This window comes from Sceloporus occidentalis, unplaced genomic scaffold, assembly GCF_023333645.1.
Source record: "Sceloporus occidentalis isolate IW3139 unplaced genomic scaffold, rSceOcc1.0.p SCAF_71, whole genome shotgun sequence".
In the NCBI taxonomy this organism is placed as follows: Eukaryota; Metazoa; Chordata; class Lepidosauria; order Squamata; family Phrynosomatidae; genus Sceloporus; species Sceloporus occidentalis.
The window spans coordinates 1,969,483-1,984,680 of NW_028317051.1; positions in this window are offsets into that span (position 1 = coordinate 1,969,483).

The following is a 15,198-nucleotide window of genomic DNA, read 5'->3' on the forward strand; positions in this document are numbered from 1 at the left end:
GAAAATGGTAATAACTGTTAGGGGAAAAAAACAGGAATAAATCAAAATGTTTGTTGATTCCCCTCAAGCTAAACTTGTTTATGGATTCAAAATGTTCCTGTGTGTTTTAATTAGAAATTTGTAACACAGAATTTGACAGCAGATAAGAAGTGTTTAGACTATCTATTTCACTCATTTGTTTATTGTAGGTTTAAAAAACTGAAACTTTTTTGCCTCAGGGACGAGCTAATTCTCCAAACAGGGCTGATCCGAGTCCCAGTTTAAGCCCTCTGGTTTACGTAGACAGGGCTTAGTGGAGTCACGGAACACATGATCTCATGGTAGGTAGCACAGCAGATCGCTTAATGCAAGTTGTTCTGAAGCACAAGATACAAGGTGTGTCTTTCAGAGTAAGGACGCTTTAGACTGAGTGTAAGTGTATGTGTGGTTGTCCATGTGTAAGTGTGTTAGTTAAGATGAAGTGGTCATGGCTACTATTATATCCATGGACATGAAATAAAACCTTCACACACTTGGTGTTCAAGCTATGATTATATGTCATGCTGCGTTAGGCTGGAATCTATACACGGAAGATCACGTCACGCCGGTGCCTCATCATAGAAGGCATGTGTGTTGGGTAGTAGCGGAGGTTGTCTGCGCACATCGCACAGACGTTCACTCTATGCCAGAAAGGGGGATACAGGTCTCCTGCAGCGCTGCGGGGGATCCTCCTCTCTGGCACTTGGAGAAGTCTGCGCGATGCGCGTAGACAACCTCCGCTGCTGCTGGACGGTACTTCTCAATGTTAAAAAACAGAGTATTAAACTATGTAACGATACCTTTTTTTATTGGACATTGAACATGATATTTCAAAGACAAGCTTTCGAGAGTTTTCCTCTCTCCTTCAGATCTAAAGCAATTCTAATCAACATGACAGAGGTTACCACTTAAAACAAGTGATGTTGTTAGAGAAGGGGGTGAGTATTTTATGTGCACACCTTAAAAAAACAGAAAAAATAAACAACAAGAAAAGATAAATTAGCACAGTGAGATGCTTAGGTCAGTATGCTGCTGTACTCCATGATTATATGTATATAAGATTGGCACTATCAGAAGAAAAAAATATAATTCATTTATTTATTTAATACAAAAATGCAAAGGTTTCAGCCCCATTACAAAGAGGTAAAACAGGCCAAAAGTAACAGGCCAGTAATGTGTAAGTCATTAATGTTATGGAAAATGTGTAAGGGAAATCATTATTGTTATAGAAAGTATTGTGCCATAAATGTGCCAATTATGACTAAGAACACAGCACATGTAGGGCAAAACCTTTCAATGGTACAATGCTGTCCTGAAACTTAATTGATGTTGAATATTTAACAATGTATGCTCATTTATGCTCCAAACACACAAAGATACACACCATTATGAACACTAAAATTCATACTCCCTTGAGTAAATCCAACCATCCAAAAAACCAAAAGCATCATGAATGTCTGTAGAACAGGTCTGGCTTGGGTAACTATGTCACAAGGCTCCTTTGGTTCTTGTTTCCATTAGGTAAGAATAGTTGTGGAATATAGAGTCATTACATGCAGAGTGCATTTGCATGATCTACAGTAGAAGTATGCATTTTAAAATGTAGGTATACACACAAATATCTATTGAGTTGGCCAGGTTTGCATGCTTCCCCAGACCTAGTTAAGTCATGTAGAAAATGTTTTACTTTTGCCATGTGTTTTGCACCTTGGATGCTGTGAGTTTTCCATGATATGCCCTTAAGTTAGTTTTTGCATCACCAAGAATTTACTGCAAGTTATCCATCCTGCAACATTGAGTGATTAGTGAATAGCCCCCATACAGTTCTAGTATAAGCGTATGCTCTCACACATTGGGGGATCTTCTATTCTGCTGTTACGATATTCAAGAGCGCGGGATAGTATATCTATCAATTGATATCTATTCTTCTGTATAGTTCCAGATTCACTTTCCATGTCAATAAGCAGTGCATATAAGTGCCAATTAATTCCCATCAAGAGGGAACCTAAAGTGGAGAATAAAGGGAGCTTTGTGGTTTCTAATGGCACAGGTTGGAATCAATGAATTTCAAAACCACACTATATCCAAATTACTGCTATCTCTGGATCAGAAGGAACATTTATAAAAAGACCATCACAATATACTACATCATAATTTCCATAATGCTTGTCTAATGTATAGAGCTGTGCCTAGAGACCAAACTCTGTTTCATCTTAAAATGCTTTTTTAATTAATTCAATTCATTAATACAGCTCATCATGGCAAAAACTCCAGAGACTTAGGAGAAGGAGGGTGACTCGGGGTGTGTGTGGGGGGGACTTTACTTTCACACTTGTCAACACATTCCATTAAAACCTGTGTTTTCAGTCATTTTTCAAAGCGTACCTAGTTTTCATATGCAGAGTGCTGTACTTAGTTGTATTAAATTAGGACGTATTTTCCATCACAGAGGTTTTTTTATTATTATTATCTTTACTATGGATGTGGGAGAGCTAGAGAGACGATGGAAGTCTCCAACTCTGAACCTAAGACAATCATAACTGTTGCTTTCAAAGCGTACCTAGTTTTCAAATGCAGAGTGCTGTACTTAGTTGTATTAAATTAGGACGTATTTTCCATCACAGAGGTTTTTTTATTATTATTATCTTTACTATGGATGTGGCAGAGCTAGAGAGACGATGGAAGTCTCCAACTCTGATCCTAAGACAATCATAACTGTTGCTTTCCATGCATTCTACAGAAGTTGTCTGGACATCAGCGTGTTGGTTAACTCTGATTCTTTTGCAGATAGTAAAAATGCATACAAAGTTTTTTTTCTCCCCAGGATCACTACTAAGGGTTTGTAAAATGGGCAATTGCGTGGTAAAAGTCACCTTAGCAATTACTTTTTACTATTTTTACTATTACTATTTTTCCCCAATATAGTTTCAGTTTGGTTTGTATGCACTGTTTTCATTAGGACATGGATATTCATGTTGAATTAAAATAAAAATGGTTGCCACACACAATAACACATTAGTGGAGCACACATGAGTTTAGGAACAATAAAGGCTTTACAGAGGAAATATTTGCCTTAAAGCACAGTGCAGTGTACAGTAGCACTGACATAAGCTTGGATAAAAAATATCAGGAAAGACTAAGGAAGCTCAATGTGAATAGCCTGAAGGAATGATGACAGAGGGGAGAAGTGATAGAAACGTTTAAGTGCTTGAAGACATTTAACAAAGTCCAGGAGGGATGTTTATTTCAAAGGAGGGGAAATGTTAAAACAAGAGGTCATCATCTAAATCTAGAGGGTTAAAGGTTTAGATGTAAGAAATGGTAGAGGCTAATGCAGTGAGGGGATTTAAACATCCACAGGACGGGCATAAAGCAATCCTGAATCTAAGACAAGAGAAGGACTGATTAGGGTCTGAGTCTTTACATCAGGAATAAAACAGGCAGACTAGATCGGCTGAATTATTATCTGCTGTTAGATTGTATGTTTGGAAGGTTTACTCTCCTCTTGGTCCAGTAAACTTTCTTTATCTGATGACCTGGAGGCTACCATTGTTGTTAGTGATATTTTGAGTTCCTCAGACACCACCCTCACCTGATTCTTTGTGTCAATGCTTATGAAGTCCATACCTCCATAGACGTTTGTTAGTCACTGTGTCCAACTGAGTAATTAAGACTGAGCCACTTTGTTGTTTACCACAGGTAATATGACACAGAGTTAAAATGATTGTCTCGAAGATTGGGCTAAGGTAACACAGCTAGAGCACATACAAATGGCTAATATACAGCTGTCTGAAAACATTATGCAAATTTAGAAGTGTTTAAAAAAGAAAAAAGCATGATATATTTAAAAAAATACTGTATTTTAAATCTCATACTTAAAATATAAATGCAGATGAATATGATTAGGTCTTTTATTTGACTAACACATGAAAGAAGATGTACAGCTAGGTAAACTTCTGTGACCTCTTTTTTAGATGAAGGGTCATAAACTACTGTATACTCACGGACAAATACAGAAATAACTGTTCCAGATTGTACCACTAAACATAAAGTGTTTTTTGATGTTTAAGATGGTATTGGGTAGTCATTGGAGAGTAAAGAAACAATGATATTCTACATGGTAGTCACATTTTCTGCAGTTGAGACTGGGGATTATGTATTTTTCTCAATTCTCCGTTTATTAAAAAGTATGGAAATACAAACAAGTCAGTATCGGCATACAGTCGTACATTGGTCAATACGCATGTAACGGCATTAGGCTGGCATTAAAAGAAATACACATGTGCCTCTCAAACATATGTAAAACCGTGCAAGATCCACAACAAACCGGACCTTGTTACATGGCAGAAAAAGTAATACATTGTATGAAGAAGGCACGAGACCACACAATGGTACACAGGCAGAGCGTAAGTTGAATACATGAGTACATGATAGGAGAATGAGTCATAATACAAGTTTAAACTAAAACAGAAGAACAGGGATAGAAATCCCAACCAGTGGAGAATCACACATAAAGAGGACAAGAATCATACCAGTAAGTAGACTCAAATAGATGAATCCGGGAGTTAACAATACAGAATAAAAATAGAAAATAAATAATAGACGGACCAAACCCCATGACATGTAGAGTGTTTATAAGGCAGAGTACAAGGCTAAGGGCAAGGAAAACGCGATGACCAGGCCCAGCATGGACTAAGCTGGGGAGCCGTCCCCAAGTATAGTGACAAAGGACTGGGACGCCAAAAAGGATTGCCACGGCAACCACTTCAACCCATTCTTACAGGCCGACCCTCGCGAAGAGTGCACCAGGTCCTCCATTTGGTGAATGAAGTTCACACGATGTAACCACGCCGAGAGCGGTGACGTTATAGGCTGCTTCCAAAATCTGGGGATTATCGACTTTGCAGCGTTAAGGAGGTGAATAGTGAGAGAACGCTTATACGTACCCAGTGGGGATTTGTTAATGTGGAGGAGAATACTAGCGGGGTCAGCAGTGAAATCGGGATCAACCACATGTTTAATGACCCGTATAATGGTCTCCCAATAGGGTGTTATCAGAGGACAATCCCACCATAGATGGAGGTAAGTACCCTCGGGGGACCCACATCTCCAGCAATCAGGCGGAACTGTTGGCAAAAAACGATGAAGCTCCGCGGGGACCCTGTACCAGCGTGTTAACAATTTGAAGGCGGACTCCTGGATCCTACTGGATATAGAGCAAGATTGGGTCAGGGCAATAGCTTTATCCCAGTCAGCCGTCTCCATCGTCAGGCCCAATTCACCCTCCCAAAGGCTTAGATAGTATGGTTTAGTAGTGGTGCATTCATCTATAAAGATTTTGTACAGTCGGGAAAGAAGGTGGGAGGAAGTGGTGGAGTCGTCACAGGTAAGTTCAAAAGGTGTCAGGGGCCTATCCATCTGGCAGAGCGGTGCGACAGAGGAGACAAAATGTTTTATCTGATGGTAGCGGTACTGAAGCTGGAAGGTAGAACTGGTACCTTGAAGAAGGTCTGTAACAGGAAGAAAGGTGCCCCTATGCAATAACCTGGAGACTCGGAGAATCTTTTCCCCAGGTGGCAGAAATGGGCGGGTTAAAATACCAGTTGCATCAGCTGGAAAGTCTGGGTTGAAAGATAGTGGCATGAGAGGACTAGGAAAGGTAGTGAGATGGTATTTAAGCTGTGCCCGCCTAAGGACCATAAGGGTGGGGCTTATGGTGGGGTGTGGTCTCACCAGGGGGACCTGATATTTTTCCGCCACCCAAGGTATAACCGAGATGGGAGGGGTAAAGAAAGAGGCTTCCAGCTGCAAGAGTGCGGGAGCGCCACGCGTCCACTCCACCACCCTCCTCAAGTGCGAAGACACCCAGTACCCCTCAACATCAGGCAGACCCATCCCTGGGGATTATGTATTAACAATGATTCTGGTGTAGAGTTTGAAAAGTGGTCTTATCATCACTGAAGGATCAGCAAAACTGTTTAAGGTGAGTAAACCATCTTAATATCATAAGTTACTAAATTAACTTATAGCACTTATATCTATATTCATGTATCCTTGGAGAGATATTTTTGACCCAAGGAGTACTATAAGCAAACCAAAGAACATGCCTTCCCAAGCCTTTGAATTAAAGCACTGCCCTTGTGACACTTTCACCCTGGCCCGGGAAACTGTTAAGTTGCTTGTGGTCACAAAAAAATCAAGATTCTGGCTGAAACAGCTGGTAAAGGGGTATTATCCCCACTGCTGGAACTGCACCAATATAGACTGAGGCAGTTGACAGTTATGGTAAAGCACTACGCACTAGGGTCATCAAACTATACAGGGGTTCATATAGCAAACAAGGCTTATGTCTCAGAGCCTCACTATAGACTTAGAGTCACAACAACACACACAAAAGTGATAAACCAGAGAGCAAGATCAATACCAAATATATGTAGAAAAGTTTTAGGAAATAGATATAGCTGTGCAATTCACAGTATTTTATATTTCACAAAATTCAAGTCGATTAGTAAAATAATATCAATTTGACTTTTGTAGAGCTTTGGTGGCCATCTTGGATCACAGAGATGGTCTTGCAATGTTGCAACAGCCACCTTGGATCTCGAACAAATTCTCACAATATTGCGAGGGCAATCTTTGAAGCTCCTACTTATGTTTTATTTTATATTTATAATTCTTTATTAAGTTTTGTGTTTCATTTCATTCATATAAAAGATTAATTATCACAAAAAACACACACATTTTTACCGTAACATACAAGAAACAGATACAATCAGACTAACAAAATACTAAAAAAATTATACCACAGGGCGATAACGAGTAGTGGAGACGAGCGTGTGAGGATGGAGATCCCACTGGGCACCATGGAGAAAGGGTAGACCACTGAGAAACTGCTCCATGACAAAGATATTAGGAGCAATCATGCCCAGCCACTTATGGTTTTTATTTCCTCAAAGTTTAGGACATCCACTCCTGATACCTGGCAGTTCTATCTCTGTGATATAACTAGAACTTGGTGAATATGAGAGTGAGTAATAAGGGCACTAGTAAAACTATTGAACTGAAGCAATATTACACTATTGAATTTAATTTTTTTGTTCTTTATTTTATATTGCTGGATATTGATAAGCAAGAAACAACTCTCATCTCAAGAAAAAATTCAGGGGTAAATTCAACCTTGTTTTTAGATTTTGCACTAAAGCACACTTAAATATAATTTTTTTTCTGGAACACAAGGATTCTTGACAAAGCTTACTTTGAACATGTCAAGATTACTAAGAAGTGAGAATATTTATTTTAACTGGGGAAAGACAACCTTTAAAAACACTAGATAAATAGACCCCAATGTGCAGTACTGCTTTACATCGCTAAAAAAATAGCCTTCAGAAATCAATATTATTGTCCTTGAATGAGAATAGACGGAGAATATTGACAGCACGAAGACCAATTTAATTATAATGCATTTGAACAAGCAACAAAAGATTTCTACTATAATTTTTCTTATGAATCTAAGCCCAAAAACTGGAGAGTCGGATGTAAAATATTTGTAATATTTAGGAAAGCCAGAGTTTTACATAAAAGTAAACAGCGGTGCCTAAAGGCACAATTTCCAGCAACACAATAAAATGTGCAGTGAATTTATGGCGCCCATCCATTAGCTCTTACCAAGCCGGCATCACCCCATATCTGCAGTCCATCATTATAATAGAGGGTTAATGCACCAAATTTACATAAAAAAGTCATATTGTCTGCATGAATTATTTACGCTCTCAGCTGTTTTTACAGCTTGGATTCGGGGAGGGATTCTGCCAGTAAATTACTCTGTAGAGACCCGACGGTATCTGCAAACAGAGCTTAGAAAAGAAATAAAATGCGTGAGTCGTGAGCTAGTGGCAGGGACACAAAGACACTAAGCCATGGTGTCTTTATTAGGCTGAGGTCAGACAGTCACAGGATGGACAAATGTGCGTTCGTCCAATTAAGGGCAGCGTTTTACATAGGGGTTATCAAATAAATCCAGAGGTGGAGTTTACGATGGTCTGTCCATGTTCAGACATCCTAGGGCAATTTTTCTTCATTTAATTTTTGTTTCAGCAGAACCCGCATGTGTTACAATATATAGCCGATTAAGGATATTAACCTATAGGAACTATTTGAACCAATGCCTTTTTATAACCCAGCCTGAATAAATACCATTCCAGGTTAAACCTGGTAAGACCCACGGCTGATGTAGAATCGCTTTTATAGCAGACCTTGGAAGATAAAACCAAATGTAGGCTTCCTTTCAGCCTGTGTTATGAAATGCAGTCTACTGGGTAGGTTACAATAAAATTCTTTCCTTCTTCTCCATCCATCATTTAGACTAAAGTGCATTCACTAAAGTAGGAGTTGAGAGGAGAGTTGAACGTTTTAACTCCCTGATGTAATGTCAACCTGTATGTTAGTTTCACTAAATGTAAATTTCACGGGTGAGGCGATTTAAACTATGCAATATGAAGGGAAACTCCAGCTTCTCCTGCAATAATTTTTTTTACCACATTCTTCAATAAGGTTAATAATTAATGTGGGGCTATTGATTGGATTAGATATAATTATATTATGCAGGGTGAATACTGCCCTTCTTTGAAGGAGAAGCTCACCAGGGGTTGCCTTCATGATTTATAGCAAAGTATTCAACTCTCCTGGAAACTCCCAGTGTATTAATCATTGTGTGTAAAAGGGACATCATGGGCCACTGAATCTGGTTATGGTATTTCAAATGTGTTTATTTCAGACTGAAGGGAAAATCTACCTTTAGTTATACACTGTATTCAATTACTGGGCAGGCAAATGAGTAGAGTGGGCTATATGTACTAGCCATATGATGATGAAGGGACTAAAACACATAATATGATCTATTGATCCGAAAAAAATCTCTAAAATTTCTGATTAACGCATTATGATGTCATATCTCCCTAATCTCCTACAGAAAGTTATCTTTGAACCTGTGCAGTGCCTATACCACAGTTTATTCAAGATATTAGTGGAAATAGAGAAGCCCTAGCTACTAATGATTCACTTTTGCTCTATTATCCATTTGCTTAAGCCTGTTACCATCTGTCAGTTTTAAATGCTTGTATATGCAACCTTCTGTTTTTCCACTGAGGCCAATATTCACTTGTTTAACCGATTCACAATGTTTGGATGTACTATTATGTCCTAAGGGAAGTGGCCCACAATGACCATGAATAAAGACAATCAAATAAAAAATAAATACATGGACCCCATGGATGTCACCGTGAGCCATAAGATCTATAAAGTTCAAAAAGTAAAAAAAAAGTGCTGGCTGGGCATCATGGGAAGTGCAGTTAACAGTAGATATTAGCTGTGAATGACTAGGCATCGTGGGAGATTAAATTCACAACTAACACCTGTCATGTTATCTGCTGTTAACTACAGTTCACATGAGGCTCAGCCAGACATACTGCTGAAGTGCAGTCAACAGTAAAGCTGCAGATGCTACCTGTGAACTACAATTCCTATGATTCTCAGCCAGCCAGGTGTCCACCATAATGCTGAGTATCATTGGATGAGTAGTCAACAACAGCAGATTTTTTTTTTTTAATTAAACAAAGGCTAATGTTAGCCTCCCTCCCGGGACCCTTACACACTGCCTTTATACACACCTGCTCATAAACACGCATATACACATACACTGCCTTTACACACACACATATACACTGCCCTTACACACCTGTCCATACACACACATACGCTGCCCTTACACACACATATACAAATACACTGCCCTCACACACACCTGCTCATAAACACACATACACATACACTGCTCTTACACATGCCTCTCCATACACACTGTCTTTACACACACCTGTCCATAAACATACATATACACGTACAGTGCCCTTACACACACATATATATACACTGCCCTTACACACACCTGCTCATAAATACACACATACACGTGCATTGTGCTTACACACACATATACACATACACTGCCCTTACACACAGCTTACAAATACATATACTGCTCTTACACACACACACACAAGCTTACAAACACATACATTCATATACACTGCCATTACACCCCTTTCTTCCCACCTCTCGTCCTTCCTTTATTCTTCAGCCTCCATCCTCCATCCTGTGGTGGGAGCGCGAGGCTTGTCACTTCAGACCTCACTTTACTGCTCCCTCATCACTGCGTGCAGGCTATTGCTGCAGAGTGCAGGGATGACGTCATATCCCCGCGCTCAGCATTATTTGCCGGTGCGTAGTGATGAGGGAGCTGTAAAGCTCCCTAATGTTGAGCCCACTAGAGGGAGATTGCGATCTCCCAACTAGTCCTGCAGACTGAAGCTGATGATCGGGTGGCTGTACGCCCCCCCGCAGCTGCACCTGAGGTGAGAACGGCTCTCCCCTCAACTTACCTCTGCCCCTGCAAAGCAGGACAAAGGTAGGGATAGGTGGGACAGCGGGACAGAGACCCAAAATCGGGACTGTCCCGCCCAAATTGGGACCGTTTGGGGACATGATACTGTACACTATTAAATTTGTACACTGTTGCCTCCACATACACTTATTCTTAACCTGTATACTGACACACACAATTTAACTCTGTACACTGGCACACACACATTGATTTCAACTAAAGCATAGGCCTGGACAAGGTTTATGGCGGACATGTTCACAGTTTCTGGACCCAGCGAAGGACAATTCTCATTTATTTAAAACAATCCTTAATAGTGCTACTGGGTTAAACGTGTGTTACAGTGCTATTCCCTTAAGGCTCAAAACAGTAATGTAAATAGACTGTCAAAATCCACACATATTCATATACACTTCCCTTGCAAATGCCTGCATATACACTGCCCTTACCAATGCCTGACCATACACACATACATACACAGTCACACTTGTTACACACAAACATACTGACTTACACTTATCCTTGCAGCCACATGCTTACTTGCCCTTAGACTTACACTTGATCTAACATACATGCTGTTTTAAAATTCAAAAACCCTTTCTTATTACCCTTCCCATTTTTTATCTATTTTCTTTATCTTAATCCATCCCTATCACCCCCTTTCTGATTATCTCCCCCCTTACCTCCTTCTCTCTTGTTTCTTATTATATCCTCCTTTTCTCATTGTATCTCTCATCTTTTCACATCTTCTCTCCATTTTCTACAACTCCTTTCTCTCTAACGCTAACCTTTCTTCCAGCTTCCATGCTGAGCACCAGCATTTGATGTCATATCCCAGCACTCAGCATCAATCACCAGAACACAGTGCTAAGGAGTGCTAAAGCAAAGGTCGGAATGAACAGACCTCATGCTCCCTTAATTTTGGGCCGCTGCTGATTTCCTGGGACAAGCTCCCAATTCCTGGGAAAATCGGGACATGTAAATTCAAGCTCTTAATGCACCTCAATGTATTCATTAAATAAACAAAACCTCTAAACATTTGAACCTTTTATTAAACAATACTTTAAAACATCCAAGTCTGCTAACAGCTATATTTGAACACATTTATTTATACAAGTGAATCTTTTATAAATCAAACATTTCATTGGTTGATAAGGTAATAAGACCACTTTCCAAACTCAGAATCACGGTAAGCACCATAACCCCACTATGTCAACATGCTGTCAACAATCATGAAAAAATAAAAATGAAGTTCCAACAAATCACTCTGAAAACATGACATGATGGTTGGATGGTGTAAGCTCCCTGTCAGCAGTTCATGTTTTTCCTTTACCAAGATAATCATTTTGTAACTGACCTAGTTCAATGACACCTTTACCAGGCAACATCCTGGAACCCCTAACAAAAGTGTCAGCGTTAGCCATGTGGAGGCTAGCCGTGCATGAAGTGAGGTGATCTGCACATGGGGGCACATCTAGCTTGAGGACTGGCATAATACTGGATCAGTTCACAGACATAGCATCCCAGGGTAATAGCTACCTTCCCTTCTCTTCCTTCAAACATTCAAATGTAGTTATTTTTCAACAGGCCGCTCATAAGTCTAGATACAAAATCCTGAAACATGTAAATAATTTCAAATGAGTCAAATGGATATACTTAATGGTTATGTTGACTTGTATTTCAGCCATCATGATGGACGATTATAAGAACTTATGCCTGTTGGAATCACAGTAAGAACAATGCTTCTGTTTGGTAGCTGCTTCTGGGATGTTCAGAGATATTGAAGAACTTTGAGTATGTTAGGGCCACAGCCAAGTTATTAGTCACTCAGTTTAACGCCATGTTTGTCATTAGGTTGTATTAGCAAATTTAAGAGAAATACATCTTTTTTCAAATATTGGAATACAGAACTAAGTTGGTCAAAACAGTTTAGCATATATAACGACACAGAATTCCAGGATAATTTGCACATTTGTATATCTCTTGTTCTGCGGGTAAGGTATCTCTTAATACTAATGAAGTGTGAAAGCCGATTGCTAGCCTAATTGGAGGCAATATCCAATCTCCCTTAGGCATTTTAATTGTCAATGACAACTTGACTGAGCTAACAGACCTTGAAGCCATAACACAGAATTCAATACAGAAACGTATGTTTTACAGCATGCTAATCAATGACTAGTCTCCGTTAGCATTGCAATGTCCAGCGTGTGTTTCATTTGCAATAAAGGTTACGTATCCTGTCCAAAATCTATATGAATATGAATCGATATTTTGGGTGGGGTATGTAAAATTCACGTTATATGTTTTACGATATAACACAGTCCTACATTATAGATGTTTAGTTTAATCATATCCGGGGCAAACATTGCAGAAATAAAACCTTCTGAATAGTTCTTAAAAGCTTACAGAGTAGCCTCGAATACAGTTACAATAATAAAAAAAACAAATCTTTTCTTCTTGTATTTGCATGATCCATCTTCTATGTTGGTTACTGAAACATATGTCCAGCCAAGTGTATTGAAATAAATTTCCATATCCACTACCGTACCTTGATATTTGTCATACATGTTCTTACATTGCTCTAAGATAGAGCTAAGATGTGAAGTCATGAAGCTCTTTCAGTCCAATAAAGTAGAAGAAAACAAGTTCCTCTCTAAATGTATGCTGCTTTACAAGATAAACACACAGCGTTGGTAAAATAATACTCAGTTTTATTAAAACATCACACTTTTCCCAGAAATAATTATTTAATTATGGAAAATTTTACCTCATTCATACAAAAATAAAATGTTGTGTAAACTTGATTTTGGTAGCGTTGCTTGGTTCTCTGGTACTGTATAATATATGGACATAGTTTTAGGTCAATGGTAGAGATAAATACTGTAAAAAAGCATTGGGCAATATCACGGTAAATTGTTTAATATTTTTTTTTTTTCATTTTGAAAAATAGACAGGGTCCAACACAATTACAGCAAGTTCCACTAGCAAGAAACCACCATTTTTCATTATGGTATTTTTCTTTTAACCATTTCAGCATCAGTGACATTAAAAAGCTTAACTCTTTTTATAAGTAAATATGAGTATGTATTTTGATGATAAATTCTCAGTCTAAATGAGAATCTATGCTTTTTTGGGCTTTGCTTCTAAGAAAAAAAAGAGTATAGATGGTGCCCAAAGCACTTAAAGATAAAGGTAATTACAGGTGATGTCCATTTCAAAGACATGTTGTGGTCTTCACATCCTCCTGTGTTCCTAAAAGAGACAAATATAGTAATATATAATCAAATTACTGACAACCAGCATAACATCCCAACAATGCTAGGGGCCGCTAGCGATCTAACTCATTTAAATGGAAACAGTTAATACTGTTTCATGTAGAGATATATAACTTTTTGTTGGCTTTACAACTGCCAAGCTTTAACATGTAAAGTGTTAACATCAAGAGGTAGTCGACTAATGGCATTGCCTTCCTGTAGATGCACCCTTGCTAGGAAAAACACATGCTTTGAAAACAGTGCATAATCTTAATGTATAGGCAAAGGAATGAGTAGAGAACTGATATACATGAATTCTGCTTCCCTTGTTGCTGAAGGCAGGTAGCCAAAGGCTTTGTAGCGGACATCTTGGTCTAATGCCGTATAGGCACGAAAGCTTCTCATAAACCACACCTTGTATGGATATTTTTTGACTGGCTCAGCTTTTTTACAGGTAAACACGTAACCCTTTTGCTGTAACAGTCCTATATACTTCACATATTCATAGAATAAGGGTCACTATACAGCCTTCCTATGCTTTGAATACGTGGATCCTAAAACCTCCCTAACACGCATTAAGCGGGATAGTGGAGACAGACCACAGATGACAGGGGACATTGGGGGAAGGGAAACACTCAGCTTTTCAAGATCCGAGCGCTGTTACTTTATTAATCTATTTCTATAGTTGGCAGGCTTCCCATACATATTTATGAACCCTCAACTCTCTATAAACACAATTCATATATAATCCCATATAAATGTCTAATTAAGATTTTACTATCTGCCCTTTGACTGAAATGCAAAGGGGGACAGCTAAGACATAGAAAACGAGAGATATAGTCTATAATATATGCTGCACATATTGTGCCTATTACAAATACACACACACACATATATATATATATATAGCCACACATACACATACATGCGCGTGTGTGTAATTCTAAAAGTAATGCAGAAAAGGAAAGGACTATAACCAGTAAGTTTATTATTCATGGGAAAAATGTCTTATAATCTACCATTCGGAAGCTAAAAAAAAATATTCTCCTGCTGCAATGGTATTCACAACCGCTCTGCCTTCATCACAATATAATCATAATAACTGAAACAGGTTTTCCTCTGGGATTATGCCTCTGTGTGATTTAATCCTTAAATTTGTTTGGCTTTCATCCCCCGGAGAAGACAGATTTCAGTTATAAAGTATTCTTGCTTCAAATATCAGACGAGGCACCATGCATCTATAATCTTTCCCAAGATTTGCAAAGCCTAGGGCAGGAGGTGAGATCAACTATAATACTCAGGGTGTACTTTATCACTTCATTCCAGGGACTAATAAAAACGCACACACGCTCGCGCAGTCACTCATACACACACGAGAGGAGGAGCCAGCTGTTTTAATGGATAATTCTCTATTTACCATACAGTATAGAGAAGGCACATAATAGGTTCCTAGGTTCTCTCTTTCGTGATACAGCAGAGAGGAGAGACAAA